This window comes from Ranitomeya imitator, chromosome 3, assembly GCF_032444005.1.
Source record: "Ranitomeya imitator isolate aRanImi1 chromosome 3, aRanImi1.pri, whole genome shotgun sequence".
NCBI classification, from domain to species: Eukaryota; Metazoa; Chordata; class Amphibia; order Anura; family Dendrobatidae; genus Ranitomeya; species Ranitomeya imitator.
Genome location: NC_091284.1, coordinates 668690726 through 668711257, shown reverse-complemented (window position 1 = coordinate 668711257; position 20532 = coordinate 668690726).

The window sequence follows — 20532 nt, the reverse complement described above, 5'->3', positions numbered from 1 at the left end:
ATACCTATGGAATATAGTGTGTGAACAGCTCTGCAGAATCGTCCAACTGTGGTTCCCCACAGTCAGTTAGGAGCTTGGAGAGTTGTGATGTTGGGGAAAAAAAGTTTAGTTGGAGTGTCACCACTGAGGACTATACTGTGTGTGATGTTAAAGTGGAGGAAGAAGAGCAGAGGCCACTTGATGCAGCGGTTGCCATATACTGGAGCACATGTTCTTTCTGGCCCTCATCTACAAAGCGTACCATTGTACGGCTGGCAAAGAAAGTGAGAGGAGTTACCCATCCAGTAACAGAAGTAGTAAAAATTCTGTGGAAATTATGAATGAAGCAAAACCAACCGCCTTCTCAGCCCTCATATCATACCTGTCTCACAACCCTAAACAGCTATTCAGTCATTTCAATTCTTTTCTGCTTTCACCAGTTCCCCCACACTTTCCTCTCATCTGAATACTTTGCCTCACCACCTGTGAACGTGACACAATAACATCCCACCTCATTCCAAACTTTAACACAGTCTTCATCACAAGCCTAACCCACCTCTTCAACCTGTCACTAATAACTTGTGTCTTCTCTCCTGATTGACACATATCTCAATCACACCCATCCTCAAAAAGCACGCCCTTGACCCATCCTCTGTGATCACCTATTGCCCCATATTTCTCCCCTAGGCCACGAAACTACTGGAGCATGTTCATTTTAAACTAATCCCGCCTCTCCACTTCCTCCCTCTTTGACCAAGTACAATCTGGCTTCAGACCACACCATTCCACTGCAACTGCCCTGACTAAAGTCATCAACAACCTACTAAGGCTACGTTCACATTTGCGTTGTTGTGTGCTGCGTCGGCGACGCAACACACAACGCACGCAAAAACGCATGCAAAACGCAGCAACACGAGTTTGTCCTCCTCCTGTATCTGCCATCTGTCTTTGATACAGTGGACCATTCCCTCTTACTACAGACGTTCTGATCTGTTGACATTACAGATTTGGCCTTTAGTTGGATCTCCTCATACCTAACAGACAGGACATTCAGTAACTCCCACTCACACACCACCTCCGCATCTCGCCCCCTATGTGTCAGTTTCCACCAAGGTTTAGTTGTTTGACTGTGAACTTTGCTTAGAGGTCACCCTCACACTCTCCTTATTAATGTGACCACACACCTCAACCTAAGGTATTCCCTACCTACAGCTGGGTGACACCTTCTATTTAAAGGGCTTCTCCTTGAATATGGAGGTGCCAGAGCTACAATGTTAGTTTTCCTTGCATGCTTGCTAGTTGTCAGGTTCCCCAGGTCAGTCTGTCTGCTTGTCTACCCTGTACCCATCTGCTATTACCTGTCTGTGCCCAACTGCTCATACCTGTCTGCGCTCTTCTGTCCATCAGCCGGGCCAGATCGTACCTGCCAGCACCCATCTGTCCTAACTCCCAGTCCAGAGCGCACCTGCCAGTACTTTTCTGTTCCTCAGCCAGTCACATCTGCACCCGTGGTTCCAGAGTCCCTACAGTGCCTGACTGCATTTTTCATCAATTCATTGGGCCTTATCAACTTAACCGCTCTAGGGGGTCAGCTGCCACATTCTGTAGGTCAGATATGGAGTAGCACCTGGTGCCACCTCTTTGTACCTCCTTGGGTCACAGTTTTCCCCTGCTGCCACTTGTCCGAGTAGGGATTTGGTAGGCCACCTAGTTACACCCCTTCCAGGCTTTCAGAGGGATACGGAACAGTGATTCCACCACCTTGCCCATTACAGTCTCCATCTGCTGTGTTGGCTGTAGTGTAAGAGGTGTCGGTCCCCGCTATACTAATTATACTTTACTGCAATTGATGCCACTTTGTTGGTGTCTGCCACTAATTGTTGTAAATGTGTATGCTCCTGGTTGGGTCTACTTTCAAAAGAATATAGAAGAGACATGTCATAAAGTAGGGACCAACAAATCTATAGATAATATCTTAAAAAGTCAATTTTATTTGGGTGTACAAGAACAAACAAAAAAAACAAACAAATTAAAAACATCTAAAAACAATGTTTGCAGTATAAGAAACAGAAATCATGTTGGCTGGGTCTCCTTCTAAGGGTACCGTCTCACAGTGCCACTTTTGTCGCTACGACGGTACGATCCATGACGTTCCAGCGATATCCATACGATATCGCTGTGTCTGACACGCAGCAGCGATCAGGGATCCTGCTGAGAATCGTACGTCGTAGCAGATCATTTGGAACTTTCTTTTGTCGCTGAATCTCCCGCGGTCATCGCTGGATCGGTGTGTGTGACACCAATCCAGCGATGCGTTCGCTTGTAACCAGGGTAAACATAGTAGCATGGGTAGTTGAGTGCAAGGAAGTTGAGGCCAGATGGCCTTGGAGGCCTACTGTTACAGGCAACAAGTAAGGGTACCGTCACACTATACGATTTACCAACGATCACGACCAGCGATACGACCTGGCCGTGATCGTTGGTAAGTCGTAGTGTGGTCGCTGGGGAGCTGTCACACAGACAGCTCTCCAGCGACCAACGATGCCAAGGTCCCCGGGTAACCAGGATAAACATCGGGTTACCAAGCACAGGGCCGCGCTTAGTAACCCGATGTTTACCCTGGTTACCAGCGTAAAAAAAACAAACAGTACATACTAACCCATTCCGGTGTCCGTCAGGTCCCTTGCCGTCTGCTTCCCGCACTCACTGACTGTCGGCCGTAAAGTGAAAGCACAGGACAGCGGTGACGTCACCGCTGTGCTCTGCTTTCACTTTACGGCCGGCAGTCAGTGAGTGCGGGAAGCAGACGGCAAGGGACCTGACGGACACCGGAATGTAAGTATGTACTGTTTGTTTGTTTTTTACGCTGGTAACCAGGGTAAACATCGGGTTACTAAGCACGGCCCTGCGCTTAGTAACCCGATGTTTACCCTGGTTACAAGCGAACGCATCGCTAGATCGGTGTCACGCACACCGATCTAGCGATGACAGCGGGAGATCAAGCGACGAAAGAAAGTTCCAAACGATCTGCTACGACGTACGATTCTCAGCAGGGTCCCTGATCGCTGCTGCGTGTCAGACACAGCGATATCGTATGGATATCGCTGGAACGTCACGGATCGTACCGTCATAGCGATCAAAATGGCACTGTGTGATGGTACCCTTAGATGACAAGAAAGCTTAAATCATCTTTCTTAAGGTATAAATGAGATTTAGGTATACTGAGTAGAAAAAAAACAATGGAATGTGAGTCACCATAGACAGTGTTGCACAGTTTACCAGTGCGGGACACTGCGGCTATTGCCGATGTCCCCTGACTGCAGGGCCTCGGCATGGCTCTCACCAGGTCTCCCACGGGGTGACGTCGCTGCGCTCTGGGGGGCCGGGCTTGCTCGGGGGGCGGAGCCCCATTCAAAAGAGGTGGTGTTTTGATTCCTGCCCTTCCGGATCCCCTCACTTGGACCCGGACCTGTCTTGGGGCTGCCGGAAAATGGACCCACTCCAGGAAGTGGTGAGGGAGAAGATTGGCAGGGAGGGTAGCGGTTGGCTAGCGGCGCTATTGGCTGCGAGCGGCTCCCTCCCTGCAGCGAGCCAGGCGTTGCCGTCGGTCGGCGATCTGGCAGAGCCTCCCGGCCGCCGGCACGTCTGAGCCCGCCATTAATTTCAAAGAGGAGCGCGCGCAGCTCAAGCGCGCGCGCATCCTCACACGTGGGCAGACAGCACAGCGCGACGGCGGCGGTCGGGCAGAGGCAGCACAAGGATTAGTCAGCTCCGCTCATACGGCTGTACTAATCCCCTGGGGAGGGAACGCTCAGCAGCAGCACTTAGTCACCCCAGCTGCACAGGAGTCTCGGGCAGTTGTTAGCATGGGGGGGGTTCTGGGTTCAGCGGCGTCTGCATCATCACAGGAGAACGAGGGGACGGGGGAGTCACAGGAGTTGTTCTTTCCTACTCTACAGCCTTTGGGAGGGAATGGGAATAATACTGGGGAGGGACAGGAGTTAGGAACAGCGGCCCAGCAACAGGAGCATTCTGCCCCCATAATGGGACAGCAGACAGGGTTTGGGCACACAGGGGTGAGAATTGAGTCCCCTTTCCCTTCATTCCCGGTAATTTTTTCAACACCCCACCAACTTACTGCTGGGTGTCAAACAGCCCAATCTCACTTAGCGTCTGGGGTGGGGGAACATCTGAACGCCTCGGCAGGCATATCGCCGATGGCAACCGGTGTGGGACTCCCCATACAGGGTGCTGGCACCTCGGCTCTGGTTGGCGTTCAGAGCGCGAGTAACCGCTCCGCGCGCAGCGCGTCATCGTCGTCGTCATCCGGGCATGGCCGCCGTCATAGAAAAAGGCGCAGGGAACGATATGATAGCAGGAGACGCTCCCACAGGTCCCGTTCCAGCCGTCGCAGCAGGTGGTCTAGAGCGTCAAGGTGGCGCTCTCCATCCTCTTCGGGCAGTTCATCCGGCCGTTCTCGTCATCACGATGCGTCGGAACACAGGTCCACTTCACGGATCGGACAGAGAGGTGCTACTATCCACGCACCTCAGGAGCAGAGTCGCTCGGAACCCAGTATACAACCCGGTGAGTACGCCTTTACTGGTGCTTGGGGCGGTGATAGGGGAATTACGGGTAATATAGCAGATGCGGCCCCGTTTAGCGCGGGCTGCGGCAGGATTTTTGTAAATCCCAGGCTGTTGCAACCCGCCGCGCAGCCTAAGACGATACCTCCCCCACGCCCCGATATTTACAAGGATGGTCTTTTTTGCGGGGTCCCACCCCTGGGGTCACACCTAGATATTGCCGTAAAGGAACAAATTTGGGCGAACGAGTTCATAGACATTTGGTCCCTCGTATCCACAGAGCAACACTTGGTGGATAAGGAGAGACAGTGTACGACAGAAAACCGAAGGTAGCCAAAACTATCAACAATTGGCTGCAGGCTTTCGCAGTTCTAGGATGCGTGATGGGAGAGAAACACCCAGAACGATGCTCCGAGCTTTTCATTTATATGGACAGCATATACAGTTCATATAAGTCCCATGGCGGCTCGGCCTGGTGGAAATACGATGAGGATTTTCCGCCGCAGGCTAGCTGTCAATCCACATTTGGGGTGGGGGGTAAAAGCCACCGATTCATGGCTGCGGCTGATGATGGCCCAGAAGACTATGCAGCCCTTTCCCGGGGCATCCGCCGGCAGTGCCAGCAATGCTGGGTCGGCAGTCGTACGTAGGCCAGGCACTTGTTGGCTTTTCAACGAGGGCCACTGCAAATTTTACAGATTGTGCAAGTATAAGCACGAATGTTCCGCTTGTGGGGGACCCCACTCTGCATCAAAATGCTCAAAAACCCCTCAAAAATCGATGAGCAACAAGTCATCCGCGGGGGGTGAGCCATCTGACACCGGTGAGCGTAAAAAGTATGGAACCATGGTTGTCCAGATACCCCAATAAACCGGCTGCAGCGCAGCTAAGTTTTGGTTTTTCGTTCGGTTTTTTCATCCCTTTTATTTTTTCAAGAAAACCCCAGTTGTCAAATAACTTAAAATCGGCCAGGGAACTCCCGGCTATTTTACACGACAAGTTGAATAAAGAGATTAGAGCAGGCCGCTTTCAAGGCCCGTTTGATTCTCCTCCTTTTTTTAACTTACGGGTTTCCCCTTTGGGCATTGTCCCTAAGAAAGAGTCGGGTAAGTACCGACTTATCCACCATCTGTCATACCCAAAAGGCAGATCGGTGAACGATGGTATCCCCCACGGTAACATACATACCTTTCAACAGAGCTGTTGAAATGGTCAGAAAAGCAGGACCAGGCGCCCTCATGGCCAAATCAGATATTGAGTCTGCATTCCGGCTGCTTCCGGTTCATCCGGACTGCTATCACCTGTTAGGAGCCATGTTCGAGGACAAGTACTTCTTCGATACATGCCTGCCTATGGGATGCTCAATTTCTTGCCATTACTTTGAAATGTTTAGTACATTCCTGGAGTGGGTACCTCGCAAGGTTATGCGTTTGCCATCAATTACGCACTACCTTGACGACTTTTTATTTGTAGGTCCGGCTAATTCGGAGGTGTGTCATTATGCCCTGGTCCAATTTAAGGACGTTATGTCCTGTTTTGGAGTTCCTTTGTCGTCAGAAAAAAACATCGGCCCCGTCTCCGTAATCACATTCCTAGGAATCGAAATTGACTCGGTTGCAATGGAATTTAGGTTGCCCCAAGACAAGATATCAAAACTGCAAGAACTAATTGCGGGATGTTTAACGGTCGGTAAGGTCACACTAGTTCAAATGCAATCCCTCCTGGGGTCCCTGAATTTTGCCTGTAAGGTAATGCCAATGGGCAGAATCTTCTCTCGCAGGTTAATTTTGGCTACGGAAGGCGTGAAACAACCCCACCACAGGATCAGGATCACGGCGCAATTGCGCAGCGATCTGATCATATGGCAGCGTTTTCTCTTTTCCTACAACGGGAGAACATGTTTTCAGGAAAATGAATGTGACAGTGATAGCTTAGGGCTCAGGCTCGGTAAAGTGGATGCGGTGGACTTCAGCGTCAGTTTTAGGGAACAGACGTGCGCGGACACATGGCCCGAATCGAGGGTAACCAGAGCCTGGACTCAGGATTCGGTGCTACTGGAACTGCTTCCCCTGGCGGTTGCCATGGAGCTTTGGGGCCAGTTTTTGGCCAACAAACGTGTGTGTTTGAGGCTGAAATTGGACAAGGCCACGCATGCCCTTAATTTCCTATCATCTTCCTCGTTGCCGGTCATAAAGGTCATCGGGTTCACGGTGTTAAAATGCTTGGAGAACAACACATGGTTAAAGGTGATCGCCCACAGTGTGGAAAAGGTCGGTTTTATGGATGTTAAACTTTGTTCTGATTCACAGATGCGGTATGGTCAGCAGCCGTGGGAACAGCAGCAAATGCGGGGATGCCCGCATTCGGTCTGGGATGCCCTGGAGAGCTGATTCCTTTGTTAAGGTCTTCCATCGCTCCTGCCACATGGAAAGCATACGGTAAGGCATGGGATGAGTGGTGTATGGTGGCAGCCGAAAAACCGGTAGGTAGCTCTGATAGTTTGAGACTCCAGGTTACATTGGCTTTTTTAGCGCGCTTGCAGGCTTCGGGGGTGTCGGGAGCAGTGGCTCGCAACCGCATTTCGGGGGTGGCGTTTCATTTTAAGCTGCGCGGTTGGCCGGATTCTACCAAACATTTTTTAATTGCACAGGTTTTAAAAGGCTGGCGGCGGGCCAGCGCGCGCAGCGATCAAAGGAGGCCCATTTCTTTTACTCTCCTGTCCAATTTGGTTAGGGTATCGGGCTCGGTTTGCGACTCCACTTACGAGGCTACGTTGATTTCAGCGGCTTTCAGCCTGGCTTTCTTCGGGGCTATGTGGGTTAGCGAGATCCTCCCCTCGTCCCGCTGCAGGGCAGGCGGCCTGCAGCTGGAAGACCTGGTGATCTGTGACGACGGGCTGAGGGTAAGGGTGCGCAGATCCAAAACCGACCAGGAAGGCAGGGGAATCTGGTTTCCCCTTTTTGCCATCAAGGGATCAATTTGCCCGCTATCATTGATTAGAAGTTACATGCAGATTAGGGGCAACGGGCTGCAATTATTCATCCATGAGAACGGCTCCCCTCTGTTTGCGTGCCAGTTCCTAGCGATCCTTAGACAGGCATTGACGTTTCTTGGTTTGCCCGCAGCAGAATTCGGTACTCATTCATTTAGGATTGGTGCGGCAACGGAAGCCTCCAGGGCTGGTCTGTTTGAATCAGATATACAGAGAGTGGGTAGATGGAGATCTCGCTGTTTCACCAGATATATCAGGCCGGAATTAGTGTTGCAATAAGTTTTGCATAGAATGCGCTAGTAGGTTGTTTTTCTTTCTCGGATGTGTCTTCCCTTTTGTTGATTTCTCTCTTGTCCTTTCCGTTTCGAGTTTTTCATTTTACTAACAACTGTTTGTTTCTGGTTTCAGATGGTATGAAACCCAGCATATGGCTGGTGGGCCATTCTTACAGTTAGGGCCAGAAATATTTGGACAGTGACACAAGTTTTGTTATTTTAGCTGTTTACAAAAACATGTTCAGAAATAAAATTATATATGTAATATGGGCTGAAAGTGCACACTCCCAGCTGCAATATGATAGTTTCCACATCCAAATCGGAGAAAGGGTTTAGGAATCATAGCTCTGTAATGCATAGCGTCCTCTTTTTCAAGGGACCAAAAGTAATTGGACAATGGACTCTAAGGGCTACAATTAACTCTGAAGGCGTCTCCCTCGTTAACCTGTAATCAATGAAGTAGTTAAAAGGTCAGGGGTGGATTCCTGGTGTGTGGTTTTGCATTTGGAAGCTGTTGCTGTGAGCAGACAACATGCGGTCAAAGGAACTCTCAATTGAGGTGAAGCAGAACATCCTGAGGCTGAAAAAAAAGAAAAAATCCATCAGAGAGATAGCAGACATGCTTGGAGTAGCAAAATCAACAGTTGGGTACATTCTGAGAGAAAAGGAATTGACTGGTGAGCTTGGGAACTCAAAAAGGCCTGGGCGTCCACGGATGACAACAGTGGTGGATGATCGCCGCATACTTAATTTGGTGAAGAAGAACCCGTTCACAACATCAACTGAAGTCCAGAACACTCTCAGTGAAGTAGGTGTATCTGTCTCTAAGTCAACAGTAAAGAGAAAACTCCATGACAGTAAATACAAAGGGTTCACATCTAGATGCAAACCATTCATCAATACCAAAAATAGACAAGCCAGAGTTAAATTTGCAGAAAAACACCTCAAGAAGCCAGCTCAGTTCTGGAAAAGTATTCTATGGACAGATGAGACAAAGATCAACCTGTACCAGAATGATGGGAAGAAAAAAGTTTGGAGAAGAAAGGGAACGGCACATGATCCAAGGCACACCACATCCTCTGTAAAACATGGTGGAGGCAACGTGATGGCATGGGCATGCATGGCTTTCAATGGCACTGGGTCACTTGTGTTTATTGATGACATAAGAGCAGACAAGAGTAGCCGGATGAATTCTGAAGTGTACCGGGATATACTTTCAGCCCAGATTCAGCCAAATGCTGCAAAGTTGATTGGACGGCGCTTCATAGTACAGATGGACAATGACCCCAAGCATACAGCCAAAGTTACCCAGGAGTTCATGAGTGCCAAAAAGTGGAACATTCTGCAATGGCCAAGTCAATCTCCAGATCTAAACCCAATTGAGCATGCATTTCACTTGCTCAAAGCCAGAGTTAAGACGGAAAGACCAACAAACAAGCAAGACCTGAAGGCTGCGGCTGTAAAGGCCTGGCAAAGCATTAAGAAGGAGGAAACCCAGTGTTTGGTGATGTCCATGGGTTCCAGACTTAAGGCAGTGATTGCCTCCAAAGGATTTGCAACAAAATATTGAAAATAAAAATATTTTGTTTGGGTTATGTTTATTTGTCCAATTACTTTTGACCTCCTAAAATGTGGAGTGTTTGTAAAGAAATGTGTACAATTCCTACATTTTCTATCAGATATTTTTGTTCAACCCTTCAAATTAAACGTTACAATCTGCACTTGAATTCTGTTGTAGAGGTTTCATTTCAAATCCAATGTGGTGGCATGCAGAGCCCAACTCGCGAAAATTGTGTCACTGTCCAAATATTTCTGGCCCTAACTGTATATATACTGGGCAGCACAGCGTGCGGAGTTATGCCCAGGAGGTCGTTCGCTTGGCCTTACAGGGATGGACGTCATCTGGCGTGGAACAAGAGGTTTAACATGGTCACAAGTCCTGCCGGAGATTGTGCGAATCGTAAGAGTAGCATCCTCGCCTACAGTGGTGGTTATCCACGCCGGTGGGAATGATTTGGCCTCTTTCCCTCTCGCTGAGCTTTTGACCCTGATGAGAGCCGATCTGGACAAACTTCCAGGCTTCTTTCCTGTAATGCGTTTGGTGTGGTCCGAGATGATCCCTAGATTGGTCTGGCGAGGTGCCAGGGAACTGGGCGCCATGGAAAGATCCAGACGCACGCTTAACCAGAGAATTTCTCGCTTCATCAGGTTCAAGAACGGTGTGGTGGTGAGACACCACCGATTAGAAGGAGACAACTCTGGTTTTCTCTTGCCAGATGGGGTGCATCTCAATGACGCGGGTCTGGACATCTTCCTGGACGGGCTTAGAGAGGGCGTAGTTCAGGCGCTCCATTCGTTGGGTGGGTCGTAGCTCGTGTCACGGGCTACTCCGTGGCGGAATGGGTGGTTATGAGGTTGGTGATGATACCTGCGCCGGGAGTCCGGAGGGCAGTAAATCTCCCTACACCCGTTTGGTTGGCAAAATGTTGCCGGGTTCTAAGCTGCGACCTTAATTATTAAGCCAAAAGAGAAAATTAAGAAATTGAAGTTGACTTTAAGCAAGTTATTTATAAAGTTTAATAAAAGAATCATATTTAAAATATCCGGGTGTGGCGTCACTTTGTGGGAGAATAGTTTCTTTGGGTCTCTGCAGTCTGCGGGACACTGCGGCTATTGCCGATGTCCCCTGACTGCAGGGCCTCGGCATGGCTCTCACCAGGTCTCCCACAGGGTGACGCCGCTGCGCTCCGGGGGGCCGGGCTTGCTCGGGGGGTGGAGCCCCATTCAAAAGAGGTGGTGCTTTGGTTCCTGCCCTTCCGGATCCCCTCACTTGGACCCGGACCTGTCTCCCTCCCTCCCTCCCTTATGTTGAGTGGTTATGTTTTCTTCTTTCAGTCGCAGCAGCGGAATGGGTGGTTATGAGGTTTGTGATGATACCTGCGCCGGGAGTCCGGAGGGCAGTAAATCTCCCTACACCCGTTTGGTTGGCAAAATGTTGCCGGGTTCTGAGCTGCGACCTTAATTATTAAGCCAAAAGAGAAAATTAAGAAATTGAAGTTGACTTTAAGCAAGTTATTTATAAAGTTTAATAAAAGAATCATATTTAAAATATCCGGGTGTGGCGTCACTTTGTGGGAGAATAGTTTCTTTGGGTCTCTGCAGTCTGCGGGACACTGCGGCTATTGCCGATGTCCCCTGACTGCAGGGCCTCGGCATGGCTCTCACCAGGTCTCCCACAGGGTGACGCCGCTGCGCTCCGGGGGGCCGGGCTTGCTCGGGGGGTGGAGCCCCATTCAAAAGAGGTGGTGCTTTGGTTCCTGCCCTTCCGGATCCCCTCACTTGGACCCGGACCTGTCTCCCTCCCTTATGTTGAGTGGTTATGTTTTCTTCTTTCAGTCGCAGCAGCGGAATGGGTGGTTATGAGGTTGGTGATGATACCTGCGTCGGGAGTCCGGAGGGCAGTAAATCTCCCTACACCCGTTTGGTTGGCAAAATGTTGCCGGGTTCTGAGCTGCGACCTTAATTATTAAGCCAAAAGAGAAAATTAAGAAATTGAAGTTGACTTTAAGCAAGTTATTTATAAAGTTTAATAAAAGAATCATATTTAAAATATCCGGGTGTGGCGTCACTTTGTGGGAGAATAGTTTCTTTGGGTCTCTGCAGTCTTAATCTTAAGTCTGACCTTGATGCCAATCTACAAGACACAGGGCAAACAGTCTTCAGGCAGTTGGTCCTTCAATTAAAAGAAGTTAGATAATGGAGTGTTCCATTGTTCAAATTGAGATAGGTGTGCCAGAGCTAAATGGTACATTCCCACCTAAAGGTACCTTCACACATAACGATATTGTTAACGATATCGTTGCTATTTGTGACGTAGCAACGATATCGTTAATGAAATCGTTATGTGTGACAGCGACCAACGATCAGGCCCCTGCTGGGAGATCGTTGGTCGCTGAATAAAGTCCAGAACTTTATTTGGTCGCTGGACTCCTGCTGACATCGCTGGATCGGCGTGTGTGACACCGATCCAGCGATGTCTTCACTGGTAACCAGGGTAAACATCGGGTAACTAAGCGCAGGGCCGCGCTTAGTAACCCGATGTTTACCCTGGTTACCATGCTAAAAGTAAAAAAAAAAAACACTAGATACTTACCTACAGCCGTCTGTCCTCCAGCGCTGTGCTCTGCACTCCTCCTGTACTGGCTGTGAGCCGGAAAGCAGAGCGGTGACGTCACCGCTCTGCTTTCCGGCTCCCAGCCAGTACAGGAGGAGAGCAGAGAAGCAGAGCGCAGCGCTGGAGGACAGACAGCGGTAGGTAAGTATCTAGTGTTTTTTTTTTTTTACTTTTAGCATGGTAACCAGGGTAAACATCGGGTTACTAAGCGCGGCCTTGCGCTTAGTTACCCGATGTTTACCCTGGTTACCGGCATCGTTGGTCGCTGGAGAGCGGTCTGTGTGACAGCTCTCCAGCGACCAAACAGCGACGCTGCAGCGATCCGGATTGTTGTCGGTATCGCTGCAGCGTCGCTAAATGTGAAGGGGCCTTAAGGCAAAGCCAGCTATTGGAAAAGTCCTTACTGTTACTTTTAACAGAGGAGTTTTTACATTGTGCAGACAAGGTATGTGTGCATTTTAATAACAATTACAATGGGGTGGAAATATTTTCATGACCAAAATCTGGCTGAAGATAACATATTGCAGCTATTCAATAAACACCAATCCTCCTTAAACTTGGATGGATACAGAAAGTCTTCATCTGTTTGGGGAATAATGGCTTCACACATACTGCACAACAACCTGAAGAATCGAAAGTGGCTTTACCAATTATGGCATGATGATCGCAGAAGTTTGCGCAGAAGAACAGAACAATCAGCAGCATCTTCTACTCCAGCTATGGACTACAACATTGTGAATGAGGATGATCAGGTGTATTGTATATGCAAGCAAAAAAACAACCCAGATGAACCATATGCACAATGCAGTTTATCTCGAGACTGGTTTCATCCAGCCTGTGTTGGATATGTTACCATTGAGGATATAGAAGTCATTTCACCATGGTTTTGTCCATCATGTAAAAAAAAAATCACACCAATCAACAACTTTATCTGTTGAATCACAAGCTAAAGACATTAAAAGAAATTTATTTCCTAACATTGTGGAAAATACAATTCCAAAATTCCAAACTAGACCAACACAAGAGCACATATCTGAAGAAGACACTGTAGAAAATACGTCATCAGATTACATGGGTAGCAATAATGATCAAACTACGGAAAACAGAAACCAAACCATTAAGCATTTGACTGTTAAAAAAATGCTCAATGTTGACACCATTACATCGAATACCTCTGACAGTACAAATGGACTATTTTCTGCTCAATGTCCAGGAGAGTTTTGCCTGAGAATTTCTAAAGAAGAATGGAGTCAAATGAAACCAAATAAAAGGCATGGATATAGAATACTAAAAACTGGCTGGACAGATCTCTTGTGTAGTAAATTCAAAAAATTTAACAATTTTTGCGTCATAAAATTCATTTATAGCCGAGTCAGATCAAGTAAATCCAGAAAAAAAAACAGTGTATTGGCATGCCAGAGGAATATGCAAGTTTTCTGGATGTACAAAGTATGTATTTTCAATTGATAAAAAACCCAAAAAGGAATCTCATGAAGTTGAGATAAAGGTAAATGTTTATGGTTCCATTAGACATAACAGCAGTCAATCCTTCCAGAGGCATACACGTCAAAAGGGCATCATTATCTGTATATTTTAAGTGTCAGATCAGTGGCCCAAACAGGGCTGCCACTAGAAATTTCGGGGCCCCATACTGGCAAAATTTTCGGGGCCCCCTTGAAACTGCGCCCAGGCTCCACCCCAGCCCCACCTCCAGGCTCCACCCCTCGAACTGTCCACAGTCCCACCGCTCTCTCTTGGAAAATCTCCACTTCTCACCTATCACACATTAACAGTTCCCATCACCAGATCACACATATAGCCGGCAGCTTTTGTTTTGGCCAAAAGATTTTTTAAGCCGCCACCATAACACGGTAGACACTTTTGGCCAGGCCCTACTCTACTGTAACCTACTAAATATTTGTTAAAATATGCAATACAATTTAGGTATATTTTTATTTATTTTTCAATTTTTAAAATGACTAATAATACTACATACAAGGAACAAATACCACAGCACTATGACCAGATGACATATTACCACCACAGTGATCGAATAATATAGAATACAAGGAACAAATACCGCTACACCATGACCAGACCACATATTACCACCAATGACTGAATACTACAATTCTGATCAGTAATAAAAAAAAACCCCCACAATACTATCACCATCAGTGCCATTATGCACAGGAGATCTGTAATTAGCAAGCAGTGTCTGTGTACAGGTAATACAGTGATCACCGGTGACATTACACACAGGAGCTCTGTATATAATGTATAGGTAATACAGTGATCACTGGTGACATTGTACACAGGACCTCTGTATATAGTATACAGTGTATAGTGTCAGTGTATAGGTAACACTGACTCACCAGTGGCGTCTCTAGGTGAAGTCCTTCATCTTTCATCCAGCACAGACTGCCATCGCTTCATCCAGCCAGGACTCGTCTCTGCAGGAAATGAAAGTTATCTCGAGTTCCGCTTGTAGAACACATTACTTAATTTTCCCAACTTCTACATTACACCACATGAAGAAGGCAACATAGTATCACTCTACACAGTAACAGGACCGCCCCCCATTTAAAACAGTTGTGAGGCAGTGACCGGTGTCATATGCGAGGGTCGCTATGTGTCCCCCAGGATGTGCTTAGAAGCATATTAGATCCGCTGGAGTGCCCTGTGCTCACAGCAGGTTGCCTGTGAGACACAGGGAAGAATAAAAGTAAGTGTGAACTGGGTCAAGTTATTTGTCCCAGAATTTATTCAGGAAAACCTGGTATGGGCTTTTATTTTGAAACGGACTGCAGGATGGTAGTGGGGCCGGTCCGTTTCCTCCAGCCCAGATCTTATAGTGGCCCATGGCCATAGAATCTGGAGGATAGAAAAAAAAAACCCCAGCAAGAGAGTTTGGGTGTGTCAGTCTGATCTGGGAGTCAGACCTTGCAGGAGGCTTGTGCAAAGCTCCTTCCGTGTGGAGAAACACGGGCCAGGCAGAGCCTGAAAAGCCAGACACCCCAGCGTACACGGGGGGTGTAATACGCTCACGGCAGCGGACTATGGACTATTGTTATTTTTTTCCCGGCTACATACTGAAGGACTTATTTGCTTTCTTTCCCTGTTTGTGAGTATGCTGTGTAATAAACAAGACTTTGTTTGAACTTTATATGGGTCACTGCCTATTCACTGCACAGCAAGGACATCGCTACATCACATTTGGTGGAGAATGCGGGCAGTGTGAATTAAGGCATACCCCAACGCCATTTGCATGTCTGTTATTAAGCCTGCTACATTGCAACTCAGGCCTAAAGACAAAATGGAGGAGATCCTGAGGCAGCTAGTCCTCACACAGCAACAACAGCAACAAACTAATAATCTGTTGCTGCAGCAAATTACAGCCCTGCGAGAGGCACCTCCAGCACCGACCCCGGAACGTCGCGATGCCCGTGACAAGGTCCGCTCTGCTTTGAGGAAATTGAGTCCGGAAGATGACGTGGAAGCTTTCCTCACCGTCTATGAGTGCACGGCAGAACGGGAGAATCTGCCAGCAGCACAGTGGGCTGAAGTTGTGGCTCCGTTCTTTAGGGGTGATGCGCTAAAGGCCTACTTTGACCTCAGTCGGGAGGATACCCAGGACTATTCCAAGTTAAAAGGTGAGATCCTTGCCCGACTGGGGGTTAATACTTATGTGAGAGCTCAACGGGTGTTTTCTTGGACTTTTGTGGAAGCCCAGCCTGCCCGGTCTCAGATTTTTGACTTATTGCAGCTTGTGAAACGGTGGCTCCAACCTGAGACTTTATCCACAAGTCAGATAGTGGAGAGGGTGGTGGTCGACCGACTGGTGAGGGCTCTGCCAGCGGCCATTCAGCGTTGGGTGGGTCAAGGGGACCCGGGTACCCTAGACCAGGTTGTAGGCCTGATAGAGCGATATAAGGCCACCCAGGACTTTATACGGGACACTGCTCCGCTTCGGCTGTCACGTAAGGCTCCGCCAGCTCAGGAGTCTGAGAAAAGTCCACGGCCCTCCACTGGGACAAGACCGGACCGAGTCCGTGCTGAGGGGTTGTCTCGGAAAGAGAGTGACCACAGACCTGTGTCCCCTAACCTGGCTCCAAGGTTACCTCGTGCCACAGTCGTTACGTGTTGGCGGTGCCAAGAACCTGGACATGTGGTTGCTAATTGTCCCCTAACAACAGAACCCATGGACTGCGGGTATACCCGCCGTGTGTCTATGTATGCCCAGCCAGTCTGCATTGCGACTACAGACCCTGCCGGTACCGAACCTCAGCTGTGCAGAGTGCTTGTTAATGGGTACCAGACGGATGCTCTCTTGGACTCGGGGAGCTTGGTGACCCTGGTACACGGGTCCTTGGTTGCTGGGGACAGTCCTATTGGACGGAAAGTGGGGGTAGTGTGCATACATGGGGACCTCTGAGAGTACCCGACTGCGGAGGTCACGTTCTCCACCCCATGTGGAGAGATAAAACATGTGGTGGGAGTGGTAAAAACTCTTCCGTATGGGACTGTGATGGGTAGAGACTTACCGTTGTTCTGGTCCCTCTGGGAGACCAGAGTTAACCCTCTCAGGGTAAAAAGCATTCCGGGTGCAGAACCCGAAGATCCCGAGTCAGGGATACCTGCCTTAGGGGTCGCCACGATAGGGACAGTGTGTAATCCCGATAGGTTTCCCCTAGAGGTATTGGCAGGGGAAGTGGAAGAGAATCCACCAATTCATGAGCTGGAGGTGTCACCTGGTAAGTTTGGGACTGCCCAGCTCCAGGATCCCACTCTGACCCGGGCAAGGGAAAGAGTAATCGAGGTAAATGGGGTGGCACAACAACCTGGTGCAGAAAAGGAGTTTCCCCGGATGGCGGTCATCCAGGAGTTGCTGTACAGGGTTGATAAAATCCGGGATGAGGTGGTAGAACAACTGGTAGTGCCCCAACCCTATCGTCGGGCGGTGCTCGACATGGCTCACACTCACATGTTGGGGGGGCACTTGGGGGCCAAAAAGACGTTAGAGCGCATATTACAGAGGTTCTTTTGGCCTGGTGTCTACGCTGAGGTTACAAAGTACTGTGACACATGTCCTGAGTGTCAACTAACCTCACCCACCACGAACTACCGGAGTCCGTTAGTACCTCTGCCCATCATAGAAGTACCCTTTGAGCGGATAGCGATGGATCTGGTGGGACCAATAGTAAAATCTGCCCGGGGCCATCAGCACATATTAGTAGTCGTAGACTACGCCACCCAGTATCCAGAGGCGATACCGCTTCGGCACACTTCGGCTAAACTAATAGCCCGTGAACTGTTTGCCATGTTTTGTCGTCTTGGGCTTCCCAAGGAGATCCTTACAGATCAGGGAACCCCTTTTATGTCTAAAGTGACTAGGGAGCTATGTAAATTGCTCCAAATTAAACAGTTGCGTACGTCAGTGTACCATCCACAAACCGATGGGTTGGTCGAGAGGTTTAATAAGACCCTCAAGGCCATGCTCAAAAAGGTGGTCGCCAAGGATGGGAAGGATTGGGATATGTTGTTGCCATATTTAATGTTCGCCATACGCGAGGTACCGCAGGCGTCCACGGGCTTCTCCCCATTTGAGCTATTGTATGGCAGGCACCCGAGGGGGCTGCTGGATGTAGCCAAAGAGACGTGGGAACAGGATCCCACTCCACATAAGAGTGTTATCGAGTATGTGGCAAGTATGCAGGATCGGATTGCAGTCGTGCAACCCATCGTAAAGGAGCATCTGTTGGATGCCCAGGCCGCTCAGAGCCGTACCTATAATAAAAGGGCCATGGTCAGGTCCTTTAAAGAAGGAGACCGGGTGTTGGTACTAGTGCCCACACCAGAGAGTAAACTCATGGCCAAGTGGCAAGGGCCATATGAGATACGGGGAAAGGTGGGGGAAGTGAATTACAAAGTGTACCAACCCGGGAAAAGAAAACCCGAGCAGTTGTACCATGTAAACCTGCTAAAGGCCTGGAAGGACTGAGAATGTTTGGTCACAGATGCAACTACGGTCATACAATCAGAGGTCCCTCTGGCCCTGGCCAAGGACACAGCCAGGTGTGAGGTAAAGGTCAATGATGCCCTCACAAAACAGCAGCGGCGGGAGGCTCGAGCTTTGGTACAGCAGAATATGGATGTATTTTCAGAGCTGCCGGGGCGAACCTCAGTGATTCAGCATGACATTGTCACTGAGCCCCGGGTAAAGGTGCGGATGAAACTGTACCGAGTGCCAGAAGCCCGAAGGCAAGCCATCGCGGCCGAGGTAAAGCAAATGCTTCAGTTGGGAGTCATTGAGGAGTCCCGAAGTGAGTGGGCTAGCCCCATTGTACTAATACCAAAACCTGATGGGTCATTACGCTTCTGTAATGACTTTAGGAAGTTAAATGAAGTATCAAAATTTGACCTGTATCCCATGCCACGGGTGGACGAACTAATTGAGAGACTGGGGAAGGCCCAGTATTTCACCACACTGGATCTCACGAAAGGTTACTGGCAGGTTCCCTTAACAGAGTCAGCGAAGGAAAAGACCGCTTTTATAACCCCAGAGGGACTCTTTCAATACGTTGTCTTACCTTTTGGGTTACATGGAGGTCCGGCCACATTTCAGAGGCTGATGGACATTGTGTTAGCGCCACATAGAGACTATGCGTCAGCCTATTTGGATGACATAGTCATCTTTAGTACCGACTGGGATACCCATCTGTCCCAGGTACAAGCAGTGCTAGAGTCTCTTAGAGCCGCAGGGTTAACAGCAAACCCAAAGAAATGTGCGATAGGTCTCACGGAAGCCCGGTACTTGGGATACGTGATCGGCCGGGGGGTTATCAAACCTCAAGTGAACAAAATTGAGGCCATTCAAAATTGGCCCAAGCCCTTAAGTTCCAAACAAGTGAGGGCATTCCTTGGCATCATTGGGTATTACCGTCGGTTTATACCCAATTTTGCTGGTAAATCGGCTTCCCTAACGGACCTGTTAAAAGGGAAGAAAACGGTGATGGTCAAGTGGAATCCTCAAGCAGAGGAAGCGTTCCAGACTCTGAAGTCGGCGTTGTGCGGACAGCCGGTCCTCTTCAGCCCCGACTTCAAGAAAACCTTTATTGTGCAAACCGATGCCTCAGAGGTAGGCTTAGGAGCGGTGCTGTCGCAAGAGGTGAACGGGGATGAGCATCCAGTCACCTATTTAAGCAGGAAACTGACCCCGGCAGAGAAAAATTATAGCAGAGTGGAGAAGGAGTGCTTGGCGATCAAATGGGCCTTGGAGTCCCTACGCTACTATTTGCTCGGGCGTCAGTTTCGGTTGGTAACAGACCATTCACCCCTTGTCTGGATGAGAAATGCAAAGGAAAGGAATGCCCGAGTCACCAGATGGTTCTTGTCACTACAAAACTTCAGCTTCTCTGTGGAACATCGGGCTGGGAAAGCACAGGGAAATGCAGATGCCCTGTCACGGGCACCATGTATGCTGCCAAATGTTCAACCCCACAAGTCTGAACAGAGGGGGGGGGGGTATGTGAGGCAGTGACCGGTGTCATATGCGAGGGTCGCTATGTGTCCCCCAGAATGTGCTTAGAAGCATATTAGATCCGCTGGAGTGCCCTGTGCTCACAGCAGGTTGCCTGTGAGACACAGGGAAGAATAAAAGTAAGTGTGAACTGGGTCAAGTTATTTGTCCCAGAATTTATTCAGGAAAACCTGGTATGGGCTTTTATTTTGAAACGGACTGCAGGATGGTAGTGGGGCCGGTCCGTTTCCTCCAGCCCAGATCTTATAGTGGCCCATGGCCATAGAATCTGGAGGATAGAAAAAAAAAAAACCCCAGCAAGAGAGTTTGGGTGTGTCAGTCTGATCTGGGAGTCAGACCTTGCAGGAGGCTTGTGCAAAGCTCCTTCCGTGTGGAGAAACACGGGCCAGGCAGAGCCTGAAAAGCCAGACACCCCAGCGTACACGGGGGGTGTAATACACTCACGGCAGCGGACTATGGACTATTGTTATTTTTTTCCCGGCTGCGTACTGAAGGACTTATTTGCTTTCTTTCCCTGTTTGTGAGTATGCTGTGTAATAAACAAGACTTTGTTTGAACTTTATATGGGTCACTGCCTATTCACTGCACAGCAAGGACATCGCTACATCACACAGTATACTCAAAAAATAAAATAAATACATCACTGCAATAATAATATCCCTTACTTAGCCCCTATGGTAATATTCGCCATCCTAGCCCCAGTGTGTCTCATTCCAGGCTCCAGCCATATGTTCTCCCATCCTGCCCTCATGAGTATCCATTCTGCCCCATATGATCTCCCCATCCTGCCCCATCTGTCTCCATCGTATCCATCCTGCCCCATCTGTCTCCAATCTTGCCCCATCTGTGTCCAATCCTGCCCCATCTGTGTCCACCACTCTGCCCCATCTGTGTCCAATCCTGCCCCATCTGTGTCCAGCACTCTGCCCCATCTGTGTCCAATCCTGCCCCATCTGTGTCCAATCCTGCCCCATCTGTGTCCAGCA